We start from the raw sequence: 10,856 nt of genomic DNA, 5'->3' as shown, positions 1-10,856 counted from the left end.
GCACCAGCCCCACTTCCTCTGCTCTCCGCAGGCCTGGAAGACAGAGTCAGGAAGAAGCAGATGCAGGGGCCAGGAGGGAGTGACCGGCCCTGAAGCCGGAGGCCGGGGTCTGGCTCCAACCCTGCTGTGTGATCTTGGACAGTCGATGGACATTTCTGGGCCCCAGAATGCGGGAAAGAAAAGGCTGAGATCGTCTCTCCCTGGGAAGCAAAGCAGTGGGGAGGAGCCAAGTTTTCTTTTCATTTTTTTATTTCAGCACAAAGGGCTTGAATGAAAACCAGCTGCACAGACAGAGAATCCTATTGTGCAGGCACCCGAGACTCCGGGGCAGGCGGAAGAGGCAGCTCTTGGGTGTTGGGCTGGGTAAACAGAGGCTGGGGTATTGGCCAGACACAAGAACAGGCAGGGGACAGCTCCCCGCTCCTTTAGAGTACTAACCCTGGAGGCTGGGGCATTCCCTTGCGCGCCTCCAGCTGAGCCACCATCTCTGCTTCCAGACACGGGCCAGCCCTTTCGCTTCTCAGAAACTCTGTTTCCTCATCTGCAAAATGGGTACAGCCATCGGCACTTCTCTTTTTAATAGTGGAAGGTGTGTTGTAATAAGCTCAGGACAGTCTCCTCAGGCAAACAGTGTTGGTCTAATCCTGGCTCTGCCACTCACTGACTGTGTGACTTGGGGTTTCCACCTTCACCTCTCTGTGCCTCAGTTCCCCCGTCTGTGAGATGAGCACAAGAGCAGTACCAAGCCCCTGGGAAGATGAACTATTTATTATGATCCGGGATCATAACAAATAATGATAATAAATAATGATCCTGGATAATAATAAATGACAATTATTATTTTCTTCTTATTTTGATCGTCTCATGAGCTCAATCTGCTAAGGCCCCATCCTCAGGAAGTCTTCTTTCCTCTGAGTGACAGTTCATCTCAGCACTTCCATCACATAATCCTGGAGTGCTTACTATGCACCAGTCTTGGCAAAGCCAGCATTCCGGAAGAAAGATGTTAAACGCCGGACTCGTGTGTGAAGGGTTCGGCACACAACAGGTGCTCGGTGATGTCATTCACCCAACACCTGGCCCCCATGGCTGCCCTGTGCTGGGTTCTTGCCGGCCTCTGGAGATATAGCCCTCTTTTGGGTCCCAGTCAGGGGGTCCAGCTTGGGATGAGAGATTAGAATGTGAAAGAGGCAACATTCTTCAACAGAGTAAGTCCAGGTCACCTCAAGAGCCAGAGGAGGTCAGGGTGGGCTTCCTGGAGGAAGTGAAAAAAAATAGCATCTATTAAGAATTACCTTATATGGCACATAATGCTAAACAGCTGGGCCCTGTTCTCTTTAGCCCTCTGAGCAAGGTTTTCTTCTTTACACACCTATTCTACGGGTAAGAGACTGACACCTGAGAGGTCCAGTGACCTGCCAGAAGTCACACAGCAAAGATGTGAAGGAGCTGAAATTCAAGTTCCGCGGTCTAACTTAGTCCCTGCGGCGCTCTCTAGACTGTCTCTCCAGACCGTCTCTTGGATCTGGCTGCTGCTTCTGCCCAGACCAGACTCTCACCATCTCCTCCCTGGCAAAAATTGCCCCAGTGCAGCCTCCTCTGAAGCCTCCCCTCACTCTCTGCATGCCGTCTGTAGGCCTTGACACACACGGAAAGTGGTGGTGTGTGAGGAACAGGGCGTTCCTGGGATGAACTCCCGAAAGTCCGGCCCTCCTTCATTCTGGTAAAAAGGAAGGAAGAGAAGGGGCATCTTCTGCATCCTCCCTGCGTGGCCAATCAATTTCACAACTCGATGAGGTCAGGTGATTCGCATTTTCTAGAAGAGAACACAGAGGCAACTCTGCACCCCCTCACCCCGACGTTGCTGAGGGGTGAGGGGAGTGACCCCCAGGTGAGCTGGGGGCTCCGAAGCGTCTCCGAGTCCCTGTTTGCCTATTTGGGGCCTGGGACCTGCCTCTCAGGGCTGCAAGAGAAACGAGGCACGCGGCCTTGTTCACCTGGGGCCTGGCCGGCAGGAAGCACTCCACAGGCTGGCGGGATCACTCTGCTCATGTTATTACTGTCACAGGGACACGCCCCCCCAAGCCTGGAAGTCCTGGACCTGCAGTCCTTCCTGTAATGAAACCCTCCTGCCAAGGCCTCAGCCAGGGGCCCTGATCACTCATTTAATTATAATCTTTGGGGGAAAGCACACACCCCCACGAGCTATTAGGGGAGCCGACTGTGTGGCAGGGGTAACCTGACGCCCCTAGTCGACCAGCCCCCAGGCCTTTGTCTGAGTCCTGGCCAGATCACGCTCCTATTTTTCTAACCCCAAACCTGGGCTGGCATGAACTCAGTGCTCTGCATTGTCCTGGGACCAGGCCCCCCAGGCTCGCAGGGCCTGGCCTCGTCCTTCCTCCACCTGGAGATCCGGCCCCCAGGAGGCGTCTCTGGGGAAATCAGAAACCCAGTAGGGCCCACTGGGTGGCCTCCTGTGTGTGCCCAGCCCTGGGCTTCCTGCACGTCACTTCACCAAACCTTCACAACTTCCCTGTATGGAGAGGCTCACACTACACCCATTTTCCAGGTGGATAAACTGAGTCCTGGAGCATCAAATCATCCCCCAAGTTGACACAGGGGAAAGTGGCAGAGCCTTTCCCAGGAGGCGGGCAGGGTACCCTGGACCCTCAGCTGGAGCCAGGCATCACATCCTGTGAGCAGGAGGTTCTCCTGGGAACCTCACAGAGTAGAGAAGGAAGAAGCCTCAACCGTGGGGCAGAGGATGTCATGGCTAAGGGCTAGGATTTCCCCAACAACTGCTCCAAGTTCAAGTCCAGCTCCGGCCCAGCCTTACACAAAACCCTGCTGTTCTCCACACCTTGGTGAGGAGACGATTCAGGTTATCAGCTGTGTAAAACACACCTCAGCAGGTTAAGTGCTCAACTACCAGGTGCTTAAAAAACCAGAGTTTGAAAATGACAAAGGTTACCAGCAGGCATGTAGCAGCTGCAAAAAGGGAGTTAAGTGTAAGGACTGCCCCCTCAGCCACATCACCCATCACATCCCAGGGGCCAGAACTGAAATCAGAGCAACACCAGGGGCTACCACAGATGGGGGTAGGGGTGTAAAGTGATGCACATGCCTCTTTTTTTTCTTTTTTTTTGGCCATGCTGCGTGGCGTGTAGGATCCTAGTTCCCTGAACAGGGATCAAACCCGTGCCCCCTGCAGTAGAAGCATGGAGCCCTAACCACTGTGTCGCCAGGAAATTCAGCACATGTCCTCTTTCATTCCTTCTGATCGGCGCCTTTCCCATCTTAATACGTGTCTGGAAAGCAGACCCACGAGAATGCCACCAACCCCACTCTCAGCTTCCTGGGGGGTTCCCGGAATGCAGGAACAATCAGAGACCCAGCGGGGAGGGCAAGGGCGGTGTGGAGACAGCTCCCTCCCTGCAGGGTGTCCTTCTGGAAGGTCTCAGCTCCTGCCGGGACCCTTTCAGTGCAGCAAGCATCAGCTCGGCCATTGCGGCCAGTCCCACACCGCACCTTTCCTCAGGAGTTCCCTTAATCCTGCCTGAAAAGTCTCTTTTGTAAGCCCTCCCTAGGGTGCACCATTGCAGAAGGGTCTGTTTCCTGCCAGCCCCTGAGTGTTACAGACATGAAATAAACATGGCCCAGTGCTAAGATGTGAGGAAGCCAGGTGACGGGGGCCTGGGGCTCATTAGACTATCTCTTACGAAGTTCTGGGCAGTTGATATATATTTTCTAAAGAAAAAATGAGACACCAGAGAGAAAGCAAACTCAGCAGGCAGGAAGCCCAGCCCATCCGGGGTCCTGAGGGCACGCCCTGAGGTCAGCGGAGGTCAGAGGGTCCACACTCTCTGCTCACTCCTTCTGGGCTCCTTCCCTCTTTCTCTTTGGCTTGAACCTCCCTGCAGGAAGTGGGGACTGCATGGGGGATCACTGCAGAGGGGCCCCCAAGCAGGACTGCTGTGTGCCTCTGGGACCCCTCTGGGACCCCCCAGTCAGACAGCAGGCTGCACTGAGGGAATCTGGCTCCAATGGGTCCTCACAATCCGGGGGTGGGCAGGGGAAACGGGGGACACCCTCCGGAGAGCAGGCTCCTGGAGGTACTCTCTCCTGTTTGGTTCCTCATCTTCCCAGGCCCCCTGTCCAACCCTTTTTGGACAGAATCCTTGGAGGGGTGCGGGGTTGGTGTTTTATTTTGTGTGTGTTTTTAATACTAACACACACAATGACTCAGTGGATAACTTGTCACACATGCCTAAATGGAATTATTTTGGGTATACTGTTTTGGTTTGGCATCTAGCCACGTTTTTTTTTTTCTTTGCTTTTCCTTTTCTGCAGAAGCCCTCTCTCTCACCATGTTGACAGTTGAGAATGGGATCCTGCGTATTCTTCTCTGAGCATCAAAATCCTATGCAGGCTCCGGCCGGATAAAGGATTTCTTTATCTGTCCTTTTTTTTTTTTTAACAAATGGGGATCACGTTGTTTGTCGGCCTCTTGCTTTTCTCATTCAGGAAGACACAAAACAAGGACTCACGCTCAGGTGTCCTTAGCAGTGTTATTCATGATCGCCAAAAGGTGAAAGCACCTAAATGTCCACCAGCAGACGGATGGGTAGACATACCGTGGTACGTCCACACAACAGAGCATTATTCGGCCACGAAAAGGCATGAAGAACTGATGCACGTTACAGGAGCCTCAGAAAGATTACGCTGATTGAAAAGCCAGACACGAAAAGTCATGTATTGTATGACTTCGTTTGTATGAAATATCCAGAATAGATTAAGCCATAGAGACAGAAAGCAGAACAGAGGTCGCCAGGGCTGGGAGCAGGCTGGGATGAGGAGCGACCTGCTGAATGGGTAGGGTCTCTCTTTTGGGGGGCAATGAAAGTGTCTTGCAACTACATACAGAAGATGTTGCTCAACACAGTGAAGATACGAAACGCCACTGCATTGTACACTCAAAATCGTTAGCTAATGATTACACGACGGAGCGACTTCACTTTCACTTTTCACTTTCATGCACTGGAGAAGGAAATGGCAACCCACTCCAGTGTTCTTGCCAGGAGAATCCCAGAGACGGGGGAGCCTGGTGGGCTGCCGTCTATGGGGTCGCACAAAGGCGGACACGACTGAAGTGACTTAGCAGCAGCAGCAGCAAAATGACCTGGAGAAGGAAATGGCAACCCACTCCAGTGTTCTTGCCTGGAAAATCTCATGGAGAGGAGCCTGGTGGAGTTCATGGTGGGGTTCATAAGTCAGTTCATGGGGTCACAAGAGCTGGACATGACTTAGTGACTAAACCACCAAATGACTTATGTTTTGTGAATTTCATCGTCATTTTTTTAACTATAAAAACTATGAATGTCTATATTCCTCCTCTTGAGAACAAAGGTAGGGGTAAAAATCCGCCTGCCAATGCAGGAGACGTGGGTTCCATCCCTGGGCCTAGAAGACCCCCTGGAGAAGGAATTGGCAACTCACTCCAGTATTCTTACCTGAAGAATCCCATGGACAGAGGACCCTAGCAGGCTACAGTCCATGGGGTCATAAAAAGTTGGATACAACTGAGTGATTAAGCAATAACAAGAAAACTGTATACACTATATTTTTCCTTGAAATTTTTCAGTTAAAAAATAAACCCTAGGTGGGGGAAATCCCCGTGTAACTAAGAATGTTTAAAAACAAACAGAAAAGATTAAGCACACAAGGCACCTGAGAAAACCATGAGTCATTCTTTTTAACAGCTGTGTAATAGTCCACGGTGTAGCCAGACCATGAGTGAGTGGTCTCACCCATTTCTCCAAAATGATGAACGATGAGTTTTCATTTTCATTCTTTTTTTTTCCTCCTTTTTTTCCCCCTCACACACAGGATTTTATTTCACCCTCACTCCAATTCTAAGCTTTTGTTCCCATTCCTCAGGTGAGAAAACCAAGACCCAGAAAGAAGAAAGTCAAGAAGTGACTGAGCCAGAACTTGAAACCAGGACTGTCTGGCTCCAAAGCCACATAGCCCTGGGCCCACTGCTTGCTGGGGTTACAACAGGGAAAAATACTGACCAAGGACCTGCCCCCTGAGAGCTGGCAGCTCCCTCACTCTAACGAGGGAGAGAGATGAGAAATAAGACGGACTGGCGACCTATGTGCCCTGTCCCGGGTGTCAAGGTTATAGGAAGAAAAAGGGAGGGACAGGGGAAGGGAACAGTGCAGTCAGGAAAGGCCTCGCTGGGAAGATACATCTGGGCAAAGGCCTGAAGCAGGTCAGAGAGAGAGCGAGCCTTGCAGCTCTCATCCATTTAGGGGAACAGTGTTCAAACTGCAGGGAACAGCAAGTGCAAAGATCTGGAGACAGGGAGCGACAAGGGGCTGGGTATTGCTGGTGCGTGAAGGGAAAGAAGCAAGGTCAGGCCACAGAGGGCTTGTAGACCCACTGAGGAGGCTGGACTTTATTCTGGGAGTCATGGAAGATTTCGTAGCAAGACAGATTGGAGGTTAAATCTGGCTTGTGAAAAGCTCCCTCTGGCCTCTCTGGGGGGAGCAGGAAGACCAGGAGAATGTGTCAACGGTGGCTCAGGCAGGGAGGGGTTGTCATGGAGATGTTGCTGCTGCTGCTGCTGCTAAGTCACTTCAGTTATGTACGACTCTGTGCGACCCCATAGACGGCAGCCCACCAGGCTTCCCCGTCCCTGGGATTCTCCAGGCAAGAACATTGGAGTGGGTTGCCATTTCCTTCTCCAGTCATGGAGATGATGGTGGAGAAAAGCTGTCTGGGGCTGAGTGACTGGTCCAGCAGCCGGGGAGAGGCCCTGTCCACCTCCCCTCTACTTATGCATCCTTGAACTTAATCCCCCTTGGAGGAAGCCAGCTCCCTATCTCCCCAGAGAAAGTGCCAAGAGAGGAAGGAGAATTTTGCTGACTCACAGGCAGGGGCCTCCCAACTTCCCATGGGGAAGGATGAACGGGGGAATCTAAGTGCAGATGGTGGGGTGGGGAGCCTTGTGGGGGCTGAAAGCAAATAAATAATAACAACCGTGCTAAGTGACAGGGTTAACAGGGTGACCTGGCTTGTGTGTGGGGGTGTCATCAGGGAGGACTTCCTGGAGGAGGCAGTTGTCTGGGAAAGAATCAGAAGAAGTAGTAGTTTAACTAGGCCAAGGATAGAAGGAAGAGCATCCCAAACAGATGAAACTGCCAAGGGACTCGGGGCAGCCTAGTGAGTTCAGGTTCCTGAAAGGAGGCCCGGCGGGGCAGAAACAGCCCTTCGTGCTGAGCCCAGGACAGACGACGGCGTAAGCCAGGGAACATACCCAACCTGGTGCCACATGTGGTCAGCTCCCGGCAAAGGACTGCTCCTGCTGCCGTGGAAGCCATGAGGGTAAAGATCTGCCCGCCATAAACTTCTCTGAGCATCACCACAAGCCAATAAAATAAGAAGAAGATTGGAAGACCAGTAAAAGAAGTCCCTGAGATTGTTCTCTTCGGAGAGACAAGAAGAACAGGGCCCAGGGAAGAGCCAGGTTGTCGCCTTCGACGGGTCACTTGGTGAGAAGGTTGCTGCCAGCTTCCCCGCCCGGCACCAGCCTTCCTGACTCCCTTGTGCGCCTCGCAGGACCGCGGGACAGACCAGCCTTGTCACCCTTGTGGGGGGGCCCCTTGGTGGGGCAGATGGCAGCTGGAAAAGGAGCTGGCTTGCTGCCCGAGGAGGGGGAGCTTCAGAGGGGACAGACATAGATACCGAGAGACAGACAGAGGGCAGAGACAGAACAGAGAGAAGACGGGCGGGAGAGGGAACGGAGGGGAGGAGAGGAAAGAGAAGGCAGAGGGCAGAGAGAGACAGAGAGAGGGAACGATGAGACCAGGGAGAGACAGAGAGGAGGGGAGAGGCGGCGGGAGGGAGGGGAATGAGACAGAGGCAGGCAGACACTGAGATGGAGCGACAAAGAGGAGGACCCAGGGGCGGAGGGAGACAGAGAGGGGCCCGCGAGCCGGGCTTGGGGAAGGGGGCAGATGCACTCCAGAGCCCCTGAGTCTCCGTGCCTCTGGGTCTCCAACTCTGCACTGCGGGAGAGATTTTAAGAACCTTGCAAAGATTGCACGGTCTGATTTTACAGCACTAACGCTAACTCATTTGCCAAACACCCACTGAGCCCCTACTGTATGCTGCGTGCCAAAAACCGTGCCAGGCACTGGGGTACAGCCCCCAGGCCCAGCTCCCCTCCTGGAGCGGACACCTTGAGGGGATACAGGCATTCTTCACGTGAGCAGATCCGTGGCTGTGTTTCTCCAAACTGAGATAAAGGGCTTGGAGGGTGGAGACAGGGAGCCATGGGCAGCACAGGCGGCTGGGGGCCAGCTGGCCCCCAGAGAGAGGGCAAGAACCAGCCCTGTGTTTGGGGAAGGTGAAGAGGTCAGAGAGCTGGAGCAGGAGTTCTTCCCGGAGCCCCAAGGAGGCGAGGTGGGGACGGCAGTAGGGGAGGCCTGCTCAAAGTGGCAAAGCAACCCCGTCATACCAGGCCTCAGGTGACCTGGCGGAGCCTCCTAGCGAGGTGGGGTCCTGGGAGAGCGCAGAGTAGGGCAGGGACACCGACTGCCTCGGTTGCAAGGGGCACCTCTGGCTGCAGGTAGAGAACCAACCAAGGGGCCCAGGGTGGAAGCAGGGCGCCCAGGGAAGGGGCGACCACCACAATCAGGGCAGGAGAGGAGGGGATGTGAGTCTGTGGAGGTAAGGAGATGGGAAGGAGCCTGGAAGTCCGGCCCTGGTGACGCAGGAGGGACTGCAGTGGGGACCGGGAAGCTGTTATAGGGCTCAGCCTCACGCGCCCTGAGAACCCCCTTTTTCTGATGCAATGAACTGCTCCTCCCATATCACACTGCCCCAACCCGTATCACACACACCAGAGGACTCACACGTTCTCAGTGTCCCTGAAACAAGACCTTTGGAATCTGGGTGCTTCCTTCTGCTGAAGAGTCTGCAGATGGAAAGAAGCGGGGTGGTTGGGGGGCGGGGAAGAGAAGGAAGCGGCACCTGCCCTCATCACAGACCCATGGACGCCCACCCCACACACTCACCTTCCAGAATCCCTAAGAATGATGGGGAAGGGACTTGCCTGGCGGTCCAGTGGCTAAGACTCTGCACTTCTGCCGCAGAAGGTGTGGATTTGATCCCTGGGGAACTAAGATCCCGCATGCCACTCCAGGCAACCAAAGAGGGGAAAACAACAACCAGAAAGAATGATGAGGCAGAAGAAAGGCCTCCACCGGAGGTGTGAGCTGAGCCTCTGGTGGCAATCATTTTGACATCTCTAAGTATATCCAATCAACACATGAAAGTCACTCAGTCGTGTCCGACTCTTGGCGACCCCAGGACTGTGGCCCTCCAGGCTCCTCTGGTGAATCAACACGGGAACCGACACGTGGTTCACCTTAAATTTACCCGGTGTTAGGGGTCAATGACACCGCAATGAAGCTGGAAAGAGAAAAGAAGAAAGGCATGCTAGAGTGGGACAAGGGCTCCAGGGTCCATTGCCTCTTTAGGAAACTTCAGGAGTAAGTGATTCATTCCTACCAGAAATGAGAAGAAGACATGATAATAATAGCAGTCACTGTTCCTGCATACCAACAAGCCAAGGGCTTCCCAGATACTACTTCTATTTTTATAAATTATTGTGTATTTGGATTACAAAACTAAGAGTCTCACTATTTAAAAAAAAATAAGAGAGGAGGAAGGGAAGGAAAGGAGGAAGAGAGGAGATATGAATTTGCATATCACGGAAATATGTACCTCACTGTCCTCTAGTCACACTGGCCTTCTCACTGCCTTGCAAGCACCCCAGGCCTGTACCTGCCCCAGGGCCTTTGCACTTGCTGTTCTCTCTGTCTGGAATGCTCTTGAGTCAGAGAGCCAGGCACACGGCTCTCAACCTCCCTGCCCACAGCAGCGCCTCCATCGTGCCTACCATTCTTCACAGAACTCGTTGCTGCCTGACCCCGTATTGCTTCACGGTCCCTGAGCGACCACCAGAATGCCAGCTCCACGACAGCAGGGACTTTTTCTGTTTTGTTCGCTGCTGTGTCCTCTCTCTTCTGAATAACTCCTGGCACACGGTAGGTGTTGAATAAACAGCATTTGCGGCACAGGTGGATGAATAAGTAAATGAATGTGCACATGAATGAAACAGCTCCCTCTTCGGCTAGGCCAGGAAGAGGAGCTCTCTGAGGGCAGCAACCAGAGCTCGTGTGTCCAGCACCCAGTAGGCATTTGTGGATTGAACAGGTGGTGCATGGAGTCACTGGGAAATGGGAAGAAGGAAGAAAAGGAAGTATTTATCCAGGCTCCCTGAGAGCCTACCCCGTCCTAAGCCCACCCCATATGTTAGTTCACTTCAACACCACAACCACCCGATGAGGTTTATTTTAAGCCCATTCTCCAGATGAGAAAAAACGGAGGCTGAGGGAGAAGAAACCTTTTTTTCCCCAGGTTCCATAGCCAGGAAGGATGGGCTGAAAGTCAATCCTGTCTGCCTCTAAAGCCAGGGTTCCAAGCCAAATGCATTTGGCCCGTTCATGCTTCCAGCGGTGGCCGAGCACCTGCTCTGTGCCAGGCACTGGGCTGAACCAGCTTGGGGATGCGAGCTCAGGGCTGCCAGGCTTTCAACCCTTGTAAGAGAGCCTGGGTGTCCACGTTTTCCCGTGAAACCTTTTGCCCTTCAACGCTACCTACCAAATCAAAATGTTAAAAAGCACTGCACAGGTAAAAGAAAGCGTGTCTGAGGGCCCCTCGCTGGAGACCCCAAGTCTGGGCCCGGAATCTCCAAGAACAGGGACATCATTGACAGTGAAATA

The 10,856-nt window shown here is 53.2% G+C and overlaps 1 long non-coding RNA gene across 1 annotated transcript in view; it reads right to left on the bottom strand.

Annotated features, from left to right (window-relative positions):
• Positions 1-320: 320 nt before the first annotated feature.
• LOC128058516 (uncharacterized) overlaps positions 321-10,856 on the bottom strand; it is a 35,945-nt gene continuing 25,409 nt past the window's right edge. The window contains exon 3 of the long non-coding RNA XR_008200495.1: positions 321-1,255. This is a non-coding gene — a long non-coding RNA (uncharacterized LOC128058516). The remainder of the gene's footprint in view (positions 1,256-10,856) is intronic.

This window comes from Budorcas taxicolor, chromosome 13 (assembly GCF_023091745.1).
Source record: "Budorcas taxicolor isolate Tak-1 chromosome 13, Takin1.1, whole genome shotgun sequence".
In the NCBI taxonomy this organism is placed as follows: Eukaryota; Metazoa; Chordata; class Mammalia; order Artiodactyla; family Bovidae; genus Budorcas; species Budorcas taxicolor.
Note: the sequence above shows the minus strand (reverse complement) of the source record. Positions and strands in the feature narration are given on the sequence as shown.